Source organism: Microtus oregoni, unplaced genomic scaffold (assembly GCF_018167655.1).
Source record: "Microtus oregoni isolate MIOR12 unplaced genomic scaffold, Mior012 000008F_ref0000371, whole genome shotgun sequence".
Classification (NCBI taxonomy): domain Eukaryota; kingdom Metazoa; phylum Chordata; class Mammalia; order Rodentia; family Cricetidae; genus Microtus; species Microtus oregoni.
Window position 1 is genome coordinate 49,676,788 of NW_024543067.1, and position 11,970 is coordinate 49,688,757.

Below are 11,970 nucleotides of genomic sequence, written 5' to 3' on the forward strand. Positions count from 1 at the left end.
AAGTTCTGAGGAAATCAGCAACAATGGGAACAATTGAAATAGAAACACCTTGAGCAAAGGATTATCGAGAACTCAAACGCTCACTTGTGACAAATAATACATCTTCTGATACAAGTCAGACTGTGACCTGGGTCTTCTGACCCACATCCCATCAAATACCTTTTGGAGAAAGTAATCTAGATTTTACAGTATAGTGGGCACATATCTACTTAAACACGGCTGCTCTTCAATTATGGCAGTTGAGAATTAGTTGAAAGACAATCAGACAAATACATTTGCTAGGCTTCTTGAGCCTCCTTATTCCCCAGGGAAAGGTGAATGTGCTATCCGCCCATTCCTGTAGCCCCACCATGCAGGACAATCCAGCCTCATGACACAGGACAATCAGTCACCATAGGGAGTCGAGTCAAAGCAGGAACTCTGTTTATGACTGTGAGCATCCGCTTATAAAGGTTAAGCAACACCCTGTGATGTAAGGATATCTCCGGTTAATGAGAGATAGCCAAACCCTCCCCCTGGATGGAGGGGCGTCTACCTAGATTTTGCCTTCTCATCCTCACTCAAACTTGAGCCAGGCTTTTTTTCTGTTCTATAGACCTAAGGTACAAGCCCTGAGATAATTTTGGCCCAACAACGTTATGTATAAAGTTCTAGTGTTGTTGGGAATTTTATTTTTTTTAATGAAAAATGGCTTAATGTTAAATCTGTATGGAAAGAATATCTGCCCATTTGGGAGAATGTTCAAGTTGACCGGACTCCAATGCATGCCTAGTGTGTATGCACTTAGCCATTCTTCCAGGTCTGGAACTGGTTGGCTGTACTGATTCTGAGTAATTGTAAGAACACTTTACATCTTTTAGAAGTTCTGGGAAGAAGCTCCATTGCATTTGGATAACCGAGTAGTTCACTTGAACAGCAAATCTATGTGTGTATTTTCAATGGCCTTTTTGGTAGAAAGAGATTGTGACTCATTAAGGGGATTCGTCAGCCTCCGTGGAATTTATACTCTGCCACAGACAGGGCTCAGAGATGTGGAGAAAATGGAGAGATATCCAGGCAATGGTGTTTACCAGGGTGTCCCTATAAGTTGCTGGTCATAAGGTGTTTCTAGGTTGGAAACTTCTAAATAGAACAAAATGAATTTAAAAAATGTAATTATCGAAGTCCTTAGTCTATGCACATGTATTATGAATCCTTGAACATTGTAATATTTGGTATTTCTCAAGTTTATTTGTGATTAAATCCTCCCTTTAAAACAAGTATTTATTTAATAATAATAACAATAATCCAGGAGATTAGCAATATTAACAACCACTATTTGTATAGTACCTCCTGTTTTATAAGGTATTTTCTCATATATTAGCTTTTCCAATCCTCAGGCCAAACAATTGTGTAAGGAAAAAATTAGTTCAAAGTGGCCTTCCAAGATACAGTGATACAAAGGGAGAATTTTTTGAAAATTAACTCTGGGCACCTGACTTGACTCGAACTGTTCTTTTGACCCACCCCCACCTTCCCTCTAGTGAGAACCTCACAGTGTTTTCCTCTCAGTTTTTGGCAAGGCAAATCAATAATCACTTTCCCTTTTGTAGTGTCTGCACCAGAATAAGTTCTACGGGATGAGCATCTGTGGCCTCCATCTTCATCTTCCCCCATAAACTTCTCTTTAATTCTTTTGTTTTCCATGATGTCTCAGTAAAAACCATTGGCATACAAGGACATACTCAAAGGGGGTCATGAAATGTGATTAAGAGGCTTGTAGTGCAGTCTGAGCTGGTGGAAGATGAACTCAATCACCTGGGTAAACAGTGGCTATAGACTCTTCCCACAGAGTCTGAAAAGGAAAGAGTCGGGCAGTTCCTGGTCCTGGGGTAATTGAGTTGAGTGGCTCCAAGAAACGGGAGGCGCTAGAGTTAAGGCTGAACTCAAAGGCAGAACTGAGGGAATCGCGAGCCGGATACTCACTCTCGTTCCACTTTATGATCTTGGGGAATATCTAAAATCAACTCAAACAGGCAATAAAACAAAGAGCAGGGGCTAGCTTGAGACAACGAAAGCGACCATCTACGGTGACAGAAGATGGTGAAAGAGGGTGTAACCTGGGTCACTTGGGGACACACCCAGCATACTGGGTAACCAAAACTACCGAACACTACCTGTCCTGAAAAGGGAAAATGGTGTGGTTCAAATGTTGAACTGTCTCTGTTCAGAAAAACAAAAAAAAGTGAAAGAGTCTGGAAAATGTATGGCGCACTGCTTCCTTCTCGTGTGTGTGTGTGTGTGTGTGTGTGTGTGTGTGTGTGTGTGTGTGTATTAAGTGACTGTGATATCATATGAAGGATAATCCAGAATTAACTTCCCTCTTTAGTTAAGATAGAAACAGGAACCACCAAAAAGTTTGATGACACTCACCTGACTCCCATCAGCCCTTTGCTTACTTCTATTTGGAAAGTGCCTTTGGCTTTGCCCCAGCCTTGGGTCCTTTTTTAAGTTTTAACTTATCTTGTGGTGGGAGGACTTTGTGTTATCCTAGCCTTAGTGGAGCACTTAATTTCCCACCAATTTTTCCACATTTGTTACTCCAAACCAAAATTACCTGTATTAGTCAGGGATCACTAAAGAAACAGAATCAATATGTATTTCTATACAAATATAGATACAGATAGAGAGGTAGATGTAGATGTACACACACACACACACACAGACACACACACACATATATATATATATATATATATATATATATATATATATGTGTGTGTGTGTGTGTAATTATAATGCAGTGAAGTTGACGACTAAGTTGAGCTACCCACACTACCTAATGGATAAAGTTTTTGTTATTTTCTGCTCCAACATCTATGTCTTATAACCAATTCCCTGTCTTTGTTCTTTGTTGGTTTAAAGAAAAAAAATCAGCAGAGATAAAAAGAAGAAAGAATAAGAATAAAGTTGATGGAAAGAATAACTCTATGACCACATTATACTTATTTTAAATGTGCTTATTGTGTGAGTTATTCACATGTTAATTTCTGTGAGTTTCAGAATTAAGAGAAAAATCCCCCCATTCATATCAAAAGGTTAATAATACATTTGAATATCTATGAAAATTAGTTGAATTAATCAGAGAGTGAACTTTGAGATTATCGGCCAGCCTTAAATTCGAGTGACCTACCTTCCACATATTTCAACATGCTCACTGCCATCCTTCCATGAACTAAACCATCCTGCCTTACCTCCCATGCCATTATGGACTGAAAACCTTGGGCACTGGGAATTAAAATGTCTCTGCTCCTTTCCATTGTTTCTGCATCCCAAAGTAATACAACTCATATTTATTCTGACCTAGGAAATATCCATGACAGACTGATCTTCACCTACATTTCATCCAGGAAAGGTTCCTAGTTTGTTTTCTTTGACTGATTATTCAAAGACATCCAACCTTTTTTAGTAAGATTTTCTTCCATTTGTAGTCTTAAAACAACAGTCTCCTAAACACTGTATCTAGGCCCTTGAGCCTCATGGAAGATGACTGTCTAATACCAGTCTTCTTGTCCAAGGGTGAAACGCTCCCCAGGCTCAGTCAGGAATATTCAGGATACTGATTTCACAGCCTTGTGTTCCTGGTTTCCCCTGGCAACCACAAGTTCTTCAAAGGTTACAGTGGGTAATAAATTAGAAACAGGCACACGAAAATGTGTCAGGTGTCAGAAAGAGGAGAGAGAAGATACACTAACTGGAAATGCCTGGCAGCCAACGTCCAGTAAGTGCTGGCCGCATAGCCCTTAGTACCACTACCATGCCCGAGGGAATCACTCTATTTGAGTCAAGCCAATGGCCCTGAGTCATCAGGAAAAGATTAGCTTATGACAAGAATATTCTGTTTAGTAAGGAAAAGAAGTTAGCAATGCATTTTAGAAAGATTTTCATCAAAATTATATATGTATATATAAATTATATATATATATATATATATATATATATATATATATATATATATATATATATATATGAGCTCTAGCTACCTAGGAAATTCACATAGTGTCAAAATTAAGTGGTTGAAAATGCCGAATATAAAAGGATTTGGCTTATGGAAAGTTACTTCTTTTTTGGAGCCAAAATTGGGAGATCCTTGGTTGTTTGTTAGCATAACACAGCGATTCTTCTCATCCCAAGACAGAAATTTTCTGGATCTTCCCAAGTCATGTGCATGAGGAGCAGGAGTAGTTATTGCAAGAAGAAAATTGATGAAAAATGAAGCTTCTCTAAGCAGAAAATTTAAAATATAAACTCATGGACAAGAGATAACTGAAACAACACAACATACCTAGGACCTAATGGCTTCCTCGATTTTTCTTTTTTCTCTGCCACCTCTTTTCCTGAGTACTTACGTTCCTCCCACAGATTGCTACAAACTCCAGAAACAAATGAAGTGTTTAAACACTGTTATTCTTTTCCCTGTCAATCTATATATGAATAAGCAACTGCTCTCTCTCTCTCTCTCTCTCTCTCTCTCTCTCTCTCTCTCTCCTCATAATTACCATCCCCCCTGTGGTTCACATTTGATCTTAGTCACTGGTCTATTGCTGTGAAGAAACAAACAACAAAGACAATCCTTACAGAAGAAAACATGTAACTGGGCCCCTGCTTACACTTTTAGAGGGTTAGCACATAATAGGAAGCAGACAGGCATTGTATTGGCACAGTAGTTGAGAGTTTTACATCCTGATCCACAAGCAAGTTGGGAGTGGGGGTTGGGCCTGGCTTGGGATTTTCTTTTTTTAACTTATATTTATTTTATTTTTATTATTTTTGTTTTCTTTTTAAAACATCTTTATTGTTTTTATTGAGTTATATATTTTCTCTGCTCCCCTCCTTCCTCTCCCCTCCCCTTTTACCCTCTCCCAGATCCCCACACTCCCAATTTACTCCAGAGATCTTGTCTTTTTCCACTTCCCATGTAGATTAGATCCATGTATATCTCTCTTAGGGTCCTCCTTGTTATCTTCAACTGTGTTCATAACAGCATTGTTTGTTATAACCAGAACCTGGAAACAACCTAAATGCCCCTCAACTGAAGAATAGATAAGGAAAATGTGGTACATTTACACAATGGAGTACTACACAGCAGAAAAACATAATGACATTTTGAAATTTGTGAACAAATGTATGGATCTAGAAAACATCATATTGAGTGAGGTAACCCAGACTCAGAAAGACAAATATCATGTGTACTCACTCATAAGTGGCTTTAGACATAAAACAAATAAAAGCCAGCCTACAATTCACAACCCCTGGCTTGGGATTTTAAAATTTCAAAGCCCAACAACAGTGACACACTTTCTCCAACAAAGTCACACCCACTTCAATATGAGTACACCTCTTAATCCTTACTAACTAGTTCCAGTAACTGGGGACCAAGTATTCAAATATATGAGCCTATGGCGGCCATTCTCTTTCAAGACCCTCCCTCCACCCTGGACTGAAGCTGAGTTGACTATTCTCACAATTTGGGCTGCATAGGCTTCCAACTCTGAAATGACTCCTATAAAGGAGAACTGGGTGGGCAGAGGCACTGAGGGACCATGAGCAAGCAACAGACCTGTGAGCTAACAGAGTGGAAATGTATCCCATACAACTATCTAGACCTATTTTTAATTCTCAACTAAGCACTTCAATCATTCTAGGAAATTAAGAATTAAACATTGAGCCTTGAGAAATCAGTTAGGTAATAGCTCTCCCATTAAAATAAAGAATGATCCCAGTGTCACATGATGTGTGCATCGTCCACTCTAGAGGGTTAATAATTTGAGGTCAGTCTAGAAAGAAAAGCATGGCCAGACAGCAAGAACTATATATAGAGAAAGCCTGTCTCCAAATAAATAAAGAATTAGTGAGTCTAATCAGTAACTTATTTGAGGGCTCTACTTGGTACAATGTAAAGATAGAAGCATATGAAAATGCTTAGGAAGGAAGAAGCAGACAATCACTTTTAGAGATTGCAAGAAAGCATATGTAAAATCCAAAATCAATGTATAGGAAAACTAATTAAAATTAATAAAATTTTGATCACTATTAGGTGTTCACAAGCCAACAATTAGAATGTGCTATCTCCATAAGAGAAAAGAAAGCTATTCTCATCAAAATGTAAAATGCTAGTGGGGATGTAGAGCAAGTGAGACACTCATCCGCTGCTGCAGGGAGTGCAAACTTACACAACCACTATGGAAATCAATGTGGTAGTTCCCAAGAAAATAGAAATCCATCTAGCTCAAGATCCAGCTATGTCATAATAGCTAGAAATTGGAAACACAACTTAAATGTTTGTCATCAGATGAATGATAAAGAAAATGTGGCAAAATATAATCATTCACAGGTATATGGATGGAACTAGAAAAAAAATATCCTGAGTGAGGTAACTCAGAACTAGAAAGACAAATACTATATGTATTCACTTATATGGGATGTTAATTGTTAAGTCAAAGATAAGCAAATTACAGTCCTTAGAACCACAGAGTTCTAAGGTCTAGAGTAAGGGACAAAAGAGGAGAGACAGATCTCTCTAAAAAGGAAAGAGAAAAGATAGTTATGAATGGATGGGAATGGGTGAATTAGAAGTAGAGTAACAAATGGAGATGGGGGAGGGAAGAGGGCAGACAAAGCAGGGAATATGGGGAGGGACAGTTAAAATTAAGGACCACTTGAGGGGGTCATATGGAAACCTAATGCAACAGATGCTTCTAAATTATATCCATACACAAATGCAATCTCAACGGGAGTCAGAGTTCCAACTGAACATCTCACAGCATCAAATAAAGCTTCATTACTAGAAATTGGTTACATCTAAATGTAATATAAATGAATTGTTGGTAAAAGGCATTGCATGGAACTCCCCAAACAACCTAGCCCGTTGCAAAGGCTGTAGGTTGCTCTTGACAAACTGCTGGTAAGACCTTATTGCTGGAAACAACACAGGCACAGCTCAGTGAACTTGGAGAAGATGAGTTGGTGTTTGCCTGGAGCTTTCCCTATACTGATTAGTGATCCTCGTTCCAGACGGCACTCACCTTACTACCAAAGGAGAAACAACCACCCACACAGCTACAAACCTTTTGATCTACAGTGGTGTCCTTCCTGCAAGTTATGCTGGTGCAGTGGTGGCACAAACTTGTGGGAGTAACCAATACATATCTGATTTGATTTAAGGTCTGCTTCATGAGGTGGAACCCATACCCAGTGCTTTGGGGTGACCAAGAACCTGAGACTATAGTGTCCAGAGTGCTAGGGGAAATCCAAACATTGGTGTTCTATAAAGGAATGAGACAATGAGATGACTCCTAATGATATTCTGCTATACTCATAAGTTAGTGACTTGTTCAACCATCATCAGAGAAACTTCCTCCTGCAGGAGTTGGAAACAAATACAGAGACATTCAGTCCTAAATGGAATGTCTCCATCAAATCCCTCCCCTTAGGATTCAGGGAACCATGTGGAAGAGGCAGAAAGAATGTAAGAGCCAGAGAGGACAGAGGTCACCAAGAAACCAGGCCCTTTTAAATATAGCAGGACTGATCATATATGAACACACAGACACTGAAACAACATTCACAGGGCCTACAAAGTGTACACCAGATGGGACCCTAGAGCTAAAAGAAGAGCACATAAGGCCCCATCCATAATCCAGAAGCTATCTCCAATTGATAAAAGCTTGCAAATAAAAATTTAATTTTCTCCAAGAGAATTTCACTGAAGAATCAAACTACTCTTAAAGGCACAACACCTGTCAAGGAGTAAATGACCATGTGCCCAGCAGTAGATGGCCAAGAAAAAAGGAGTTAACACCAGCTTTGAAGGTTCTTTATTTCGTAATACCTGTTAGGAACTTTTTAAATTTTTGTTTTTATTTTTACTTTACCCTTCTTTTCTTTTCTTTATTTATTTAACTCTCCAGGTTTCACAACTATATTGTAGCTTCTGTTTTTTTTTTAATTTTTTATGGGATCCCGAAGTGCATGGGAGTGGTCTCTGCATCTATATCTCTTTCTTGCACCTCTTCTTGGGATATTTTCCTTCTGTTTGTGGGTTTTATTCTATTCTTATTTGTTTGTTTTTTGTTTTATCTTATTATGTGTTATTGTATTTTATTACTAACTCTTAAAAGCCTGTGTGTTTTTGAAGAAGAGACAGAAAAAGGGATGAATCCAGATGGGAAAGGTTGTGGGTAGGAACTGGGAGCAGGAAGAGGGAGGGAAAATTGTAACCAGGATATATATTGTATGAAAAATATAATTTCAATGGAAGAAAAAATATAAGATATAGATTATCTAGGGAAATGGTTTCCCAAAGATGTAAAAGATTTTTAAGGAATAATCATAAAGAACACAGTAGAATTTCAAAAGACCTATATAAGGGAAACATGGACATTCTTCATAACATATGAATTAGGAACAATAATTTTGCCCAACGTGCTATAATGATATAAAATATTCTCTCAGAATTATTTTCAAAGAATTGAAAAATGATAATATAATTAATATATATGAACAAAGACTCAAACATTGCCTAGTCATTCAAAAAATATGAGAAATAGTCAAAATTCCCCACAATCTAAATGTCAAGGATTCTTTTAAAACTAATCCCATTATGATAACATAGAGTTAGACACACTGTCCAATGGAACAGAAAAGAAAACTTAGAAGAGACACACCTAGTAAAAATTCAATACAGCAGTGAGTTAGCATTGAAGATGAGTGAGAATATGAGGGTCTATGTAGTTCTTGTGGCAACTTAAGTAGAATGGCGTGTCTCTTCTTCCCACCATGCAGAAAACATTGCTTCCAGAGGGGTTGAAACATCCATGAAACAAACTGGAGCAATGCCAATGTTTCAAAGGTGTGATGTTTTATTGTTGAATGAAGTCTTGTTCACTGTGCTGATGATCTCAGAATGCCATCGCAAGCTCTCCTTTCCCACCCCTTTTTATTTTATTTTGTGTCCAGGGACAACAACCCTCATAAAACCTGGCTAACCTCCCTAGTTGTCTAGTACCTTTTTGCATTAGACAGGCTGTTTGGCTGCAGAGAAGAACAGCCGCTGCCCCTTCCCGTTACTTTCTTCCTCTCTAAAGTTTTGGCAACTCTGTTCTCTCTAGAGCCTGCAGCATTCTGTAGGTGATTTGCCATTAGCTCCAGCTTCCTGCAGGTTTTGGCATTGCTGCTCCCTTCTGCAATGGTTAATCTTGACTGTCAGCTGGGTTGGATTGAGAAACACCCAGGACATTATAAAAGCACAACTGGGGTTTTTTATTTGAGGGAATTCCCAGAGATGGTGATATCTTTAGAGATTTGGCAGAATTCATGGTTTAATCTGCTGACGGATCCAGAGTTCAATTGGCTATGGAAGTTGGTGGAATTGGCATGGTTAGGGTCTTTTTAGAGGAATTAGGTTACTGGGGGTATATTCTCAGAGACTGCTATCTTGCCTTTGTTACAGCTATCTTTATTTCCTGACTGCTGGGACTTAATTCTGCTATATATACATACACAACACATAAACATAAAAATGCACACACACACAAACCACACACACACACACACACACACACACACACACACACACACTCACGATGGTGAAACCACTAAAACCAGGAACCAAAATAACTGGATCCTAACCTTAAGCTGTTCTCACATGTATTTTGGTCACAGAAAAACAAAGCAGCCCCCTCAGTTACCTTTTGGGAGGAGAACTGATTAGAATTTTCCTGTCTTCCTAGGCACATGCACTGACATCTCTTTTTGAGATCCTCGCTCCTTCCCCTTATTTCGCTAAACAGTGGGAAGGTGCCAGTTCCTCACAGCTGCTCATAGTCTGTAAACCCATAAGGCATATCTCTGGTCTGTCTGAAGTATTCTTCTGAGTTGCAAGCTCTATCCTGTCTCTCACATGTTCTACACTTACAGAACGCCCTATTTTACTGATTCTATGTAGGCTGTGTGATTGTGTCTTCTGAGGTATCGAGACACATCATCTGGGTCTCTGGTTTTCTCAAGAGAGTAAAAGTGCAATTCCATAACACAGGCTGGAGGGCTTGACTTCTTGAACTGGTGTAGAAAAGCCAAAAATGTAGGGGATTAACTAACGTTCCATTGAGAAATTATTGACCAAAGGAAGAGAGGGTATGGCAGAAAATATAGGGAACCTCATTATTGTAACTGCCCATTCTGTTATGGTCACTGTGGCTAGAAGGTGCATTGTCTCCTTGGTGACACGAAGCAGTGAAGAGGTGGCTTGCATAAAAACACTCTCCTTTGTTTTGCATACCATTCTCCTCTACCTCACTTCCCCTTCCTGTCTCTGGGGCACACCGACTTGAGATAGTACTCTCCCTGCAAAGCCTTAACACTTTATTTGAACTTGATTTTCAAAAAAAAAAAAAAAAAAAAATCAGAATGGCACAAGAGGCATATTAAATAATAGCAAGGAGGCTTCTTTTGATACAATCAGTCACAAATCTGTTAGAGGAGGTCAGATTGAAACTGAAACCTGAAGGATGAGAATAAAGTGACATGAATAGTAGTTTGATCAAACAAAAGAGTAGTCACTATTGTTTTAAAGCAAGAAAAGCCATGTGCTGAGAGCTGCCAGGAAGCAGTGTGGGTAGAGGGCAGTGAGAAGAAGGCTGTGTGTATGAAGTAAGGTGGGAAAGGCTGGCAGGAGGATGGAGGATGTTTTGGCTATCCTGGGTTTTTTGTTTCTCCATATAAAGTTGATTTTTGTTCCCTCAAGGTCTGTGAAGAATTTTGATGGGATTTTGGTGGTGATTGCATTAAATCTATAAGTTGCTTTTGGTAGAATTGCCATTTTTACTATGTGACCCTCCCAATCCAAGAGCAAGGGAGATCCTTCCATTTTCTGGTATCCTCTTTAATTTCTTTCTTCAAAGACTTAAAGTTCTTGTCAAATAGATCTTTCACTTCCTTGGTTCGAATTACCCCAAGATATTTTAAGCTGTTTGTGGCTATCGTGAAAGGTGATGCTTCTCTCATTTCCCTCTCTGCTTCTTTATCCTTTGTGTATAGGAGGGCAACTAATTTTTTGGAGTTAATCTTGTATCCTGCCACATTACTAAAGGTGTTTATCAGCTGTAAAAGTTCTTTGGTGGAGTTTTTGGGTTCGCTTATGTACACTATCATATCATCTGCAAATATTCAAAGTTTAACTTCTTCCTTTCCAATTCGAATCCCCTTGATCCCCTTATGTTGTCTTATTGCTATTGCTAGAACTTCAAGCACTATATTGAAGAGGTATGGAGAGAGTGGATAGCCTTGTTGTGTTCCTGATTTTAGTGGGATGGCTTTGAGTTTCCCTCCATTTAATTTGATGTTAGCTGTCGGCTTGCTGTTGCCCCAACATGAAGATTTTATTTGTTTATTTCAGAACTGGTTATTTCAGCAAGCTGTGCAGAAAGGAGACATCCATGAATGCCCTTAAAAAAAGGAAAGGTTCTACATTCATTACTTCCTATCAGAAAGGAACCATATATAACAGAGCAAATGCTTTCAGAAACATGGAAGAAACAATGTCTTCAAGCATGCAGAGAACAATGCACACTCTCGCGCCTATGTACAGCTTGAGTATCTATAAAACAAACTCTTTTCCCTAAGAATTTTTTAAATAAAATCTTTTCTCATTTTATATGGCTATCCTCGTTCCCACTTCCTCCACCTTCCCCCCACCTCACCTCCCCATCCACTCCTCAGAAAGGACAAGGCTTCCCATGGGGAGTCAACAAAGTCTGACACTTCACTTCAAGGTAAGACCAAGGCCCTTCCCCCATATCTAAACAGAGTAAGGTATACCTCTGAAAGGAATGTGCTCCTAGATGCCAGTTCAAACACTACGGGTAAATCCTGGTCCCCCTGCCAGTGGCCCCACAGACTGTTCAAGACTCACAACTGTCCCCCACATTCAGT